This window comes from Coturnix japonica, chromosome 2, assembly GCF_001577835.2.
Source record: "Coturnix japonica isolate 7356 chromosome 2, Coturnix japonica 2.1, whole genome shotgun sequence".
Taxonomy (NCBI): Eukaryota; Metazoa; Chordata; class Aves; order Galliformes; family Phasianidae; genus Coturnix; species Coturnix japonica.
The window spans coordinates 38,851,243-38,861,975 of NC_029517.1; positions in this window are offsets into that span (position 1 = coordinate 38,851,243).

A 10,733-nucleotide genomic window follows, 5' to 3' on the forward strand; every position below is an offset into this window, starting at 1 on the left:
ATAGGATTGCACTATTGGCCTGAAATGGCTGAAAGTATTTACACCTTAAAGCATTTCTTGTAAGGAAAGTTAGGGATGAAAGGTGGACATTTACCTACAAAGGAATAGTTCTATTTATTTATATGACAATGCTTCTTCACCATAAGTTGCTAAGTGTTAATAACCCCCAAAAAATAAAGAAACAAAAAAACCCCACAAACCACCATCACCACCAAAAAAACCACGAATTGTTACTGAAATAACAGGATATCACTTGAACAATAACACTGCAAGGTCTCTTCTATGACACAGCAGCTTCATTCCTGAAGTGATTTTAGCACTGGCAAAGCCTGCAAGACCTCACCTGGAAGTTCAGATACAACATGGAAAGGCAGCTAAAAAAAAAAATACATCTGAAGTCCAGTCATGCCAATTTCTGTAATTTCTTTTTAAGTAGAGGAATGCCACTACTTCCTCTCCCAAGACTTAAAATGCACTGCCAAATCCATCCTTCCTGCAGATTGAGGTACCAGTGATCTATTAAAAAAAACCTGAGACATCCATGTCAAAATCAGTAACAACTCTGTGTCCCCATTATGGCAGGTAAAATTCTTGTCTTCTTCCTATAGGGAGCCCTTATTTCAAGAGATACAGCAATTTTGCTAGTTCATCAATCATAGAATCATGGAATGGCCTGGGCTGAAAAGGACCCCAGTGATCATCTGGTTTCAACCCCCTTGCTATGCGAAGGGTTGCCAACCAGCAGACCAGGCTGCCCAGAGCCACATCCAGGCTGGCCTTGAATGCCTCCAGGGATGAGGCATCCACAACCTCCTTGGGCAACCTGTTCCAGTGCGTCACTACCCTCTGTGAAAAACTTCCTCCTAATATCTAACCTAAGATACTACAATACTACTAAAAAGAATGGTTATATGATGCAGCGCAACCATAAAGCCTTTTCTTTAGTAAGATGAGGATGGAAAGGATATAGGGACTCAAAAACTTATTATTCGTGCTGTAACTTAAGTTACACATAGGTAAGGTATGACCTCTGTTTTCCGTGGAGGACAAAATACTAATCACAATAGCATTTTGATCAATAATTCCAGGCAGGCTAGTAAAATTCTGTAATCCCACTGGAGTAGCTCATACAGCTACTGAGCTGAAGACATTTCCAGTACTTGGAAGCTGGGCTTCTCAATTCTTTCAGTTCCAAGAGATTCTTCTGGCTGACTCCCAGGAAGCAGCAAGAGCTGAATCAGATCTGAAGACTACTTATTTTTCATAAGTTTTAAACCTCTGTAATAGGCTGGCAGAAGAGTGCTGTGTCAATCGACTTATGCATAAGAAACAAAGATAAGGACTCTTCTTTTCTTGGTAAAGGAAGATCTAGATCAAAAATCCTTCTGTCTGTAAGTTAAGACCATTTAAGTAAGTACATGAAAATTCCTCTCTAACAAATAAAAGGCTAATTATCACTTTACTGTTTGGAAGGAGTTGGCAAAGACAGAATATATTAAGCTGTAAGAGTGATGGGTAGCCATTCCACAGCACAGTTATCAAGTTGTCTTTTTTTGTATGGCTATTTGTTCTCACCTCTGTACTACTGGTAGGATGAAGGAGAGGTACATTAAACTGTAGTGAACAATATGAGCTGCCTTAGCTTGTTCTTGCATGCTTTAACCATCAAAACTATCCGGTCATAAATAGGAGACCAAATTGTTTTTTTCTCCCTTCAATTCTTCATTATAAAGACCACACTTGAACAAAGCTTCTACTAATTATTTTCTCCTTGTTTCTGATCATGCACTTAGGAATATCAATATTGTAAAAATCCATTAGCTGAGTTGTAGCTGCTTTTGTTGGTCTGTTTGGTTGGTTGATGTTTCACTATGATTTGAATACCAGTCTTGTGCAAAGACCAATCTCCATCATGAATTGCTACTTTCATTAATGACTGTCTCACTTGAGCATTAAGAAGAATCCCATTTTCTGCAGAACTGCAGGCAAGCATACAGTGAGTACAAGTATTTCATAACCATTTACTTGATGCTTCAGACAAGTACACCTGAAGAAAATGCTAATTTCCATAGCCAAAGCTTACATTATCAAAAGCAGACTAAGAGTTCTAAACATTCTTCTATACCTGTAAAAAGTAGCTGTCACTTTATGTGTAATATGACTCTTCCTGAATGTTTCATTTTCTAATGACATATCTTTCTCCTTTGAGATGCAGAGCTGAGTATATTTGTTACCAGTGAAACCACAAAAACTCATGTGAAGCTCTGTGACAATAGGTTTTGACTGTTTGAGTGAGAGACCAAATATCCTGAAACCACAGAGACGAAAGTACAGCCCTGCTGAATCTGAAAGGTGTTACAGTCCCTCACCTGTTCAAAGAGCCGAAGACAACTGCAAATACATAGGAAGAGTCATAAAATAGTATTTATTATTGGCAACCTCCAAAATTCAATCTAACACTTTCAATAGTGAGGTCTTCTTTCAGGAAATGACTAAAATGGTCCTGAAGCTATTCTTCCTGTTCTCCCAGCATCTGTGTAGCAGTCTGTAAAATTCTCAGATTTTTATTTTATTTTTTTTTTCCAAAAATTCTTCCAAAAATGGAGAACAAAATTTCCATGATGTGGTTATGTACACACTGAGCCATAGTAAATGTTGCTGTGACAAAATCATTCAGGATTTCCCCTAAGTCTGAATGACTAAGTGTGTATGAGAGAGGAAAGAATGGTGCACATTTGCACTGCTCATTCTCAGACTGAGCTTTCATTTATATGCTAAGTAATTGATGCAAAACTGATAGCAAACTAGCACTGCAAACAGAAAGGAACGCAAACAAGCTATATGCTTTATCTTGTACAGTTTGTAAAGTTATTCCATTGTGTTTTAAGAAATATATAAGCAGAAGAAAGCATCTTAAAGACTAATGGCATACTTCTAGTCTAAACAAAGAATGCAGTAGGAATGTTAGATAGCCTGAGGAGGAAAGCAAAAATAAGTCTCTGCATACACACGATGTCACAGTAACCAGGAATAGAGCCTGAAGGATCAGTCCCAGAGGTCAGCTTAAATGTAGATGCAGTGGAAGATGTATTATTTTAAAAATAAAACTATTTTTATGCATAGTTTTTAATTAACTATTATATTAATTAAAATATAATTTTCACAACATTTGATTACTTTGTAAGAATTCTTTTCCCTTTAAATTTTGTCTAGTGATGAACCTATCTGTGGATAATCTGGCAATTATCTAAGCATGCTATTTTTGCAGAATGGACAGGCAGCTCCCCCAAGTGTTTACCAACCACTGCTATGGATTTCAGCAGTGGATCAGTGCCCTGCTCTAATACAAGGGCCTCATCCTGGGTGGGTAGTGAAATGTCTCAGTGTTCACTAGATACTGCCTTGACAGTCAGCAAAACAAAAGCATAAAAACCTATCTGTTTGAGGAAGCACCACAAGCTTCTTTTACAATGAAATCTATGAGACGAAAGCTAAGAGACAAGGTATTTCTCTAACCACATTATTTGTAGCAGGGCATTGTGGAAAACCCTCAAGGTGAATCTAAGCTTGAAAAGGTCTGATGTGTAGAGAAAAGGAAATTTGTCTCAGATTAGCATCATTCAGAATTAAAAATTCAACATTAAAAAAAAGCTTTTGCCAAAGGACAGGATCCCAGCTCCTGGGTACTCTGTGGAAGCTATTTTAATGGGATGGTTTGTTCTTTGGAAAATATTTAGACACAACATTTTATGTCACATGCAAGCAGAAAGCAGTAGAGGCCTTGGTTTACCTGTAGACATCTTCAGAAATAATTATGTATGTGTGAAACTATGTTGATTAAAAATAAAGTCCTTTGGATAGCAGGAATTAGGAGGGATTTCAGAGTAGTGAGTTAACTATACACATATTGTTCTTTAGAGGTGGTAAAACCATGAGAGCACTAGTTTGCTATCAACAGGAGCAAATCCTTTAAAGCAAGATCAGGGTCACCCAACTACTGCAGGGCAGGGTAATCTGCCACAGTTACTTCAAAAGTTGATAACGCAGGGTGTGAGGGAGCACAAACTCCTCCTGGCAAGTCCTTACCAGGCTATCATTGGCATGCTTTATAAAACTAGGAAGACTGTTTGAACTCTAGGACTCTCCCCAGTACTTTAACATCTACCCATACAGAAAGAATTTGGAAACTGAATCTTTACATCACCTTTAACTAAGCACCACGGGCGTTCCAAAAGGCTTGAATCACAATCTCATACTGATTATTAGGAGCAGTCTGCCACCTACCGCCTTTACAGGCTCTCTGCAGCCTTCCACTAAAACTAGCAGTTCGCTTTAAATGAGATTTAGACCACATTAATGCTTCAGATTCGAATCAAATTAACCTAAGATGTTAAAAGGCCAGTTCTGCCCTTTCAGAGATAGCTTCCTTTTTAAGGGACTAGAAGAGATCATTAACAATTTTCTTGTAGATCATGAATGCAGGAAGTTGAGATGTAGATTAGCGACAAATGAATGGAATAAAAAGACTTCAGTACACTCTCAGTTCAGGGCTTAATCAGGTTGTTGCTTTTGTTTTTGTTTTTTTTTTATTATTATTTTGTTTTGTGTGTTTGTTGTTTTTTTTTTCCACAGACAAAACCTCCTATTCAGTCATATTCAATAGCTGAACTTTAGATGACATTACATTTTCCTGACCTTCTGTTAGTCTGTATCTATCTTAATCTGTGTTATACAGAAGGAAGGAACAATTATGCTGTGCTTGAGAGATCAGTATCTCCCTACTGTTATATGCTAATTTATGGTATCTTCAGCTCTACTCGATTGATGTGTGGTGCTTTTTGCTAATTTCTTCAACAAGCTACAATCACGGTATTCATAGCAAAACTTTCTTTTTCTTTCTTTTTGATAACAAGATTAATATTGTGAGGTAAGTATGTTAACTACAAGCACCAGATTTAGCTAATTATTTTGTGAGTTTAACAACTTCTGCATGTCTGAAAGCCACTGCTGGGACTTCAATGTTCAAATTCACCTTGCACAAAATTTTGTCTCTTGAGCCAAACTGCTTAATTACTGCAGTCAGCTAAAGCATCAGAATCAAAAAAGGATGTGAAGAGAAATGTGATAGTCATTTTTCACCTTTTCACCCTGATCACTGACTTTCCATCAGAAATCCCTCATTTTTTGGTATTTGTAATGATGAACCCATCCTATCATATCCAGCCACTCAATGTAACTCTTGGAATTTCATGGTTTTTTATCCAACATTTTGTCATTTGAAGACTAATGCTATTATTGCACACCAGTATAAGTTTTCCATCAAGAGTCAGTGAGTTAAATACTTATTCTATAAACAGACCTTTCAGGCCTAGTAAGTTTGAAACTCTGTAGTTCTCTAATTTGGGGGAAATTTAGAATATAAGAAGTCATTAGAGAACAGTCTACTAACAGATAAGCCTGTATGTAATCTGAGAAATGATGCATGACAAGGGAATTCCCACCTCCAAGTTTCCTTTCAAGATCTAGAAGCAGAAATAATGAAAACTAAAATATACAGAAATCAATTTAACTGTTGCAATGAATTCATACCGCTTTTAATAGTAGTATTAACAGTTGAAAAGATATTTCTTGAAGTAGTTACCAGAAACTGATTATTAACTTTGTGTTATATTTCGAAACAGAGCAATGCTTGAAAAACATTCAGAAAACATAAGAAGCAAATGAGAGCACATATGAGACAAAAATAGGCAACTGAGTGTAAAGATATAAGAAAAAATGTGATCAATACACTTGTAGCCACCTCCTGGAAATCCTCCAGTGTGATTACTCACCATACACGCAGATAGTTCTTTTGACTACTCACACCAAGAGGCAAAGGCTTGGAAAGGTAGGTCCTCCTAGATGGTAAACGCATGAGCAGAGAACCAAAGAACTGGTAAAAGTACTTCAAGTTTGGGGCAGAGGCATAAAATCTCCTTATCCAGGAACTTGAGAAGAGGAAACAAATTCTTAATAGAAACAAACAAAAACTGGTAATATTTGCATTGAAATGCTAGTTGCCAACAGCTGCCAGGACTTAAATGTAAAAGAAATCTGAATACCACGTGATCAGCTCATTACAAGCTGTAGTTCTGTCAAATCCAGCTTCAGGTTTTTCAGTTTTGTTTTTAATCAGCAATGACCGTGCAGCAACACTGTTTGCTGGTCGAACTGAAATAAATTTAGGGCCGTGACTGAAGTGAGCCAAGTGTTGAGTCATCACTCAGTGCTTCTGTAAAAAGCTACATTAGTGCTCCCAAAAAACTTAAGTACACTAGATTTCTAAGCATTGGTCACAGAGAAAAAGAAGTTACATTCAAATATATAATTGCTAGTCATTTTTAATATGAATATATATATATATATATATATATATATATATAAAATTCAAATATGTCTCATTATTAAAATACACTAATAATTCAACACCTTAATGAAGCAAAGAGGTTTAAGTAAGGAACTATACAGGTTCCTTTTCTTACACGCTTCTTTGCCTTACACTAAAAATAGGACAGCAGAAGTTCCAGGGAAATACGGCCAAAGAAACAAGCATTGATAACATCATTACAAACTAGCACTAAATAAGATTACATAAGTATCCATATGCTTATGTTTAAAAACAACAGCATGTGTCTTACATGGTGCTTCATGGTCACGATCTGCGTCAAAGCAAAGCAGAACGAGTGGGAAGATAACATGGATGATACGCTGCCTGAAATGGATGCTAAAAGCGGTGTTAACTTCACATGCACATTTCTGCCTTCTTTGCTGCGATTTCTCAGACTTGTATGCTTCACTTTCCATTAATTTGGTCAAGTGGCACAGACACCTGATTACAATTTTAAGGATATCAAAGATGAAAACACTTCATTATCATCAGAAGCAAAATTCCTGAAAGCTGAAATGCTTCTGTCTCCGCAATGCTGAGAAGTTGGTAAGGAAATCAATAAATCAGTCATAAATAGAAAGCTTTAAGGAGAAACATTGTGAGGAAAACTAGGGTAAAACTGAATATTTAAGAAAAAAAAACTACCAACCCAAATGAAAACAGATATTTCCAAAGCCCTCTTTCTGCTTATTGCAGAAAGAAGGAAAGAGCCTGAAAATTATGCTGACTGGTGCTCTTTTAATGACTCACTGTGTCTACTATTTAGTTTAAACGTCATTCAGTAACAAGGGATATGCAAAAAGTTTCCCAATGTCCACAGTTCGCAGTGCTGGAGTTTATCATTGTTGCTGTATGCTGTCACACTCCCCCTCTATTGTTAGCCTCTATATAATCACTGTACAGAGTTCATATATACAGAGCCACTGTACAGAGCTCATGAGCATACAGCCTGTGTCCACTTCCTTGGAGACTTTCTCCAAGGAGATTGAGAATATATGCTTATAGGGTGTACCTGTGGGCCCACCTCTTTGGTTTTAAATCCCTCATTTTGCACCACAAGCTCCACTGTGTCATCATATACAAGAACACATACCAAAAAGGATGTTCCAGACGCTCCTTTTCCTGCCAAGATAGACAATTTGGTCTATGTTTCAACAATATACCTCATCAAAACACTACCAAAAAGACAGCAGCCACTTGCCTCTCTTTATCTGAATTCTGCTTGTTCCAGGTCTCTTTGCCCCTACAACAACAAGAATGTTGGGAAGAGATAGGCCCGCTGGAGCTTGTTGGTTTTTTAATGCCAAGAGGACTTGTGAGCTGCCTGTCTTGACTATAAGTTCTCAACTATTGAGCTGGTCTGAAATGGCAGGAGGATTTCATGTTTTAATACCAAATGTATTTATTAAAAGATTTTGTTATTATGTGGGAATTTGATTTACAAGCGTGATACAGCAATATGCTGAAATCACAATACAAACATAAGATAATGATCGTAATATATAGTGGGACTGCAACATAAGTTGATTATCAGAGAGAGCTTTTGTCCTAATTACAGAGACCTCAAAGCATGGATTAAATGAGAAAGAATCTGTTAATCTGTAGAAAGGCTGCATAGTGAGCCATTCTTTGTATTCTTTTACCTAGTAGTTTCTGTTCTGCTGCTTAATTTTTAAGAATAAATGCTACATTTTTTTTCCATGTTGAGTCATGGCTCTCATCTTAGCCATCTCATCTTCTGGAGGATGAATTTTCACTGAAATCAAATCCTGAAAGCTATCAGTGAGGAGAGTCTTTGTAACACTGAATGTTATTTGGGAATTTAGAATCAAGGGCTCTGGGGTAACCACACGTTATATTTTGGATCTGAAATCCATCTGCGTCAGAGAGGGGGGACATCTCCTGGGATGAAGGATCCATCTGAATCCATTCTGGATCCATCAGAAGCTTCAGGCATAAGTGGCAATTAGATCGGATGCACCTCATGCTGCCACTGCATGCAGTTCAGCTTTGCCCATGCAGAGACCATGTGGCTTCATTATGTGCAGCGGTAGAAAATTACACTAGGATGTAAGGCTGTGTGTGGTTAATATATGAAAAAATACCATCACTGCAGATTTTTAGGCATTATGACTGAAATGAGTTGAAAGCAAAAGCACTATAATTAGTTTTCTATTTCTCATGGTAAAAAAACAAAGGCAGAAGAGTGGGGAGAGCAGCCTAGATAAGATACAGATAACACAAACTCTCTATATATGAAACTATGCTAACCCTTGAAATACGTGAAAGCCATGGCAAGTTTTAAGTAACAGCAAACAGAATGTGGAAAGCAGCAGGGATTGTGTGCCCAATTTCCTGTGCCACGGTGCAGAAACCAGGGGTGTCTGATGAATTCTTATAATGAACCAGCTGAGTACTCTGAGCAGTTGAATACAATTCAGCCCAGCAGATCTGAACTAATGGTAGGCTGCCTGTTAGACTGTAGATTATACTGTTGCTTAACTGAACATTCATGAAATTAAAATACGTTTCAATAAAATCCACCAAGAAATTGTGTTTTGCTTGTAGATCGGGTATACAGACAGAATGTGCATTAGCTCCAATCAGAAAAGAAGTCAATACAGCTTCTGCATGTTATTATAATCCATATTTTGCAGCCAGCAGAATTTTCATTGCTGCTGCTATTACTGGTAGTGTTCAAATAATCATTAGAGCTGGGGAACATTCTTAGGCCACAAAAAGTTCTTTTGTTTTTTTCCAAACAAACGAGCAGCTCTATCATTCGTATACGGTTGCATTTCTCAGTTATCTGTCATTTTAAAAGATAAAGAGCACAGCACTGGACAATAGAGGTTTTATGAAATTTTCTTGTTTTGTTGCTGTTGTTTTGTTTATTTTTCCAGAAAGTAATTAAGACAAGAATCCTTCTGCTTCACATTCTTTCTCATGAGGCTATCATTTCAAAGGCTTACCATGCAAGTACATCACCATAAGTTCTTCTCCTTTACTTGTTTCATGGGCTATTTTCTCGCGGAGGAAAGGCTGAATATTCTCATAAACTCCCTTACTCTTTGAAGCAGTAAGAATTTTCTGACTGCCTGAGGCACTCAGGCCAAGATTAATAATTCCTGCTTGTTGCCCACATTAGGCATCACAACCCTACTCTTGTTTTTAACTCTGAGATTTGACCCCAGGCTAAGGGAATCAGCAGATCTGTAATTACTTCCCCTCTAAATGCTATACAGGCTACAATGGGGAATCAAGCATACACAGCTCCTTCAGATGTCCCACCAATGTCCACTGCATGGATAAAGCAGAGAACATGTTTGTTGATTTTTTTTTCAGAGCTGATTCTCTGTGTGAAAAACTTCCTCCTAATATCTAACATAAAGCTCCCCTGTCTCAGTTTAAAACCATTCCCCCTTGTCCTATCACTATCCACCCTTGTAAACAGTCATGCCCCCTCTGGTTTATATGCTCCCTTCAAGTACTAGAAGGCCATAATGAAGTCTCCCTGGAACCTTCTCCAAGCTAAATAAGGCCAGTTCCCTCAACCCTTCCTCATAGGAGAGGTTCTACAGCCCTCTGATCATCATAGTGGCCCTCCTATGCACTCACTCATACAGACAAAAAGAAGCATCAGTGTACTCTCAGAAAGTCAAACACTAGAAAGGTAAGAGTGCTGTGGAAATAAACTCATTCCTGTTCCTGGAGCACTCAGTATACTGAAGAACGTCACAGAAATGTCAATATGGGAATTAATGAATCTAAAACTCAAATAATAGAGCTCTTAGACTAAGTAAATCTTGAGCCAGCAAACTGACCACTGTGGATAGAACACAGCATTGCATACATGTTCATTCAATGAGTCCTTTCATCCTGTGGAATTAGCAAAGCAAAGATCCCATGGAAAAAAAATGTGCGTAAACAGGCAACTATTTGCCAAGGCAATCCTAATCTTCTGGAGTCTTCTGTTTTGTAGACCCTTCTGTTTTTGCATTGTCAGTATTGCATAGCTGTCTAATTCCATAGTTTTATAAAAGAAATCCAGAGAACTATGATGTGGGTTTATAAGATGTATCACATCCAGATGTACAACACCTACCTCTGATATGAGAGGTAACAGTGACTAACAACAGGATTAAGTAGCCATCCGATAAGGATGAAAATTCTAGCATTAGGATACACAGCTGGAATGACCTGGGGAAAACACTGGATTCTATTTCAGCAGGCTATCGTGGGTACTGCTTTTTTGCCCTGTGTTTTCTCTACCATTGCTCTGCTAAGCACATTTCTTTCCCCTCCT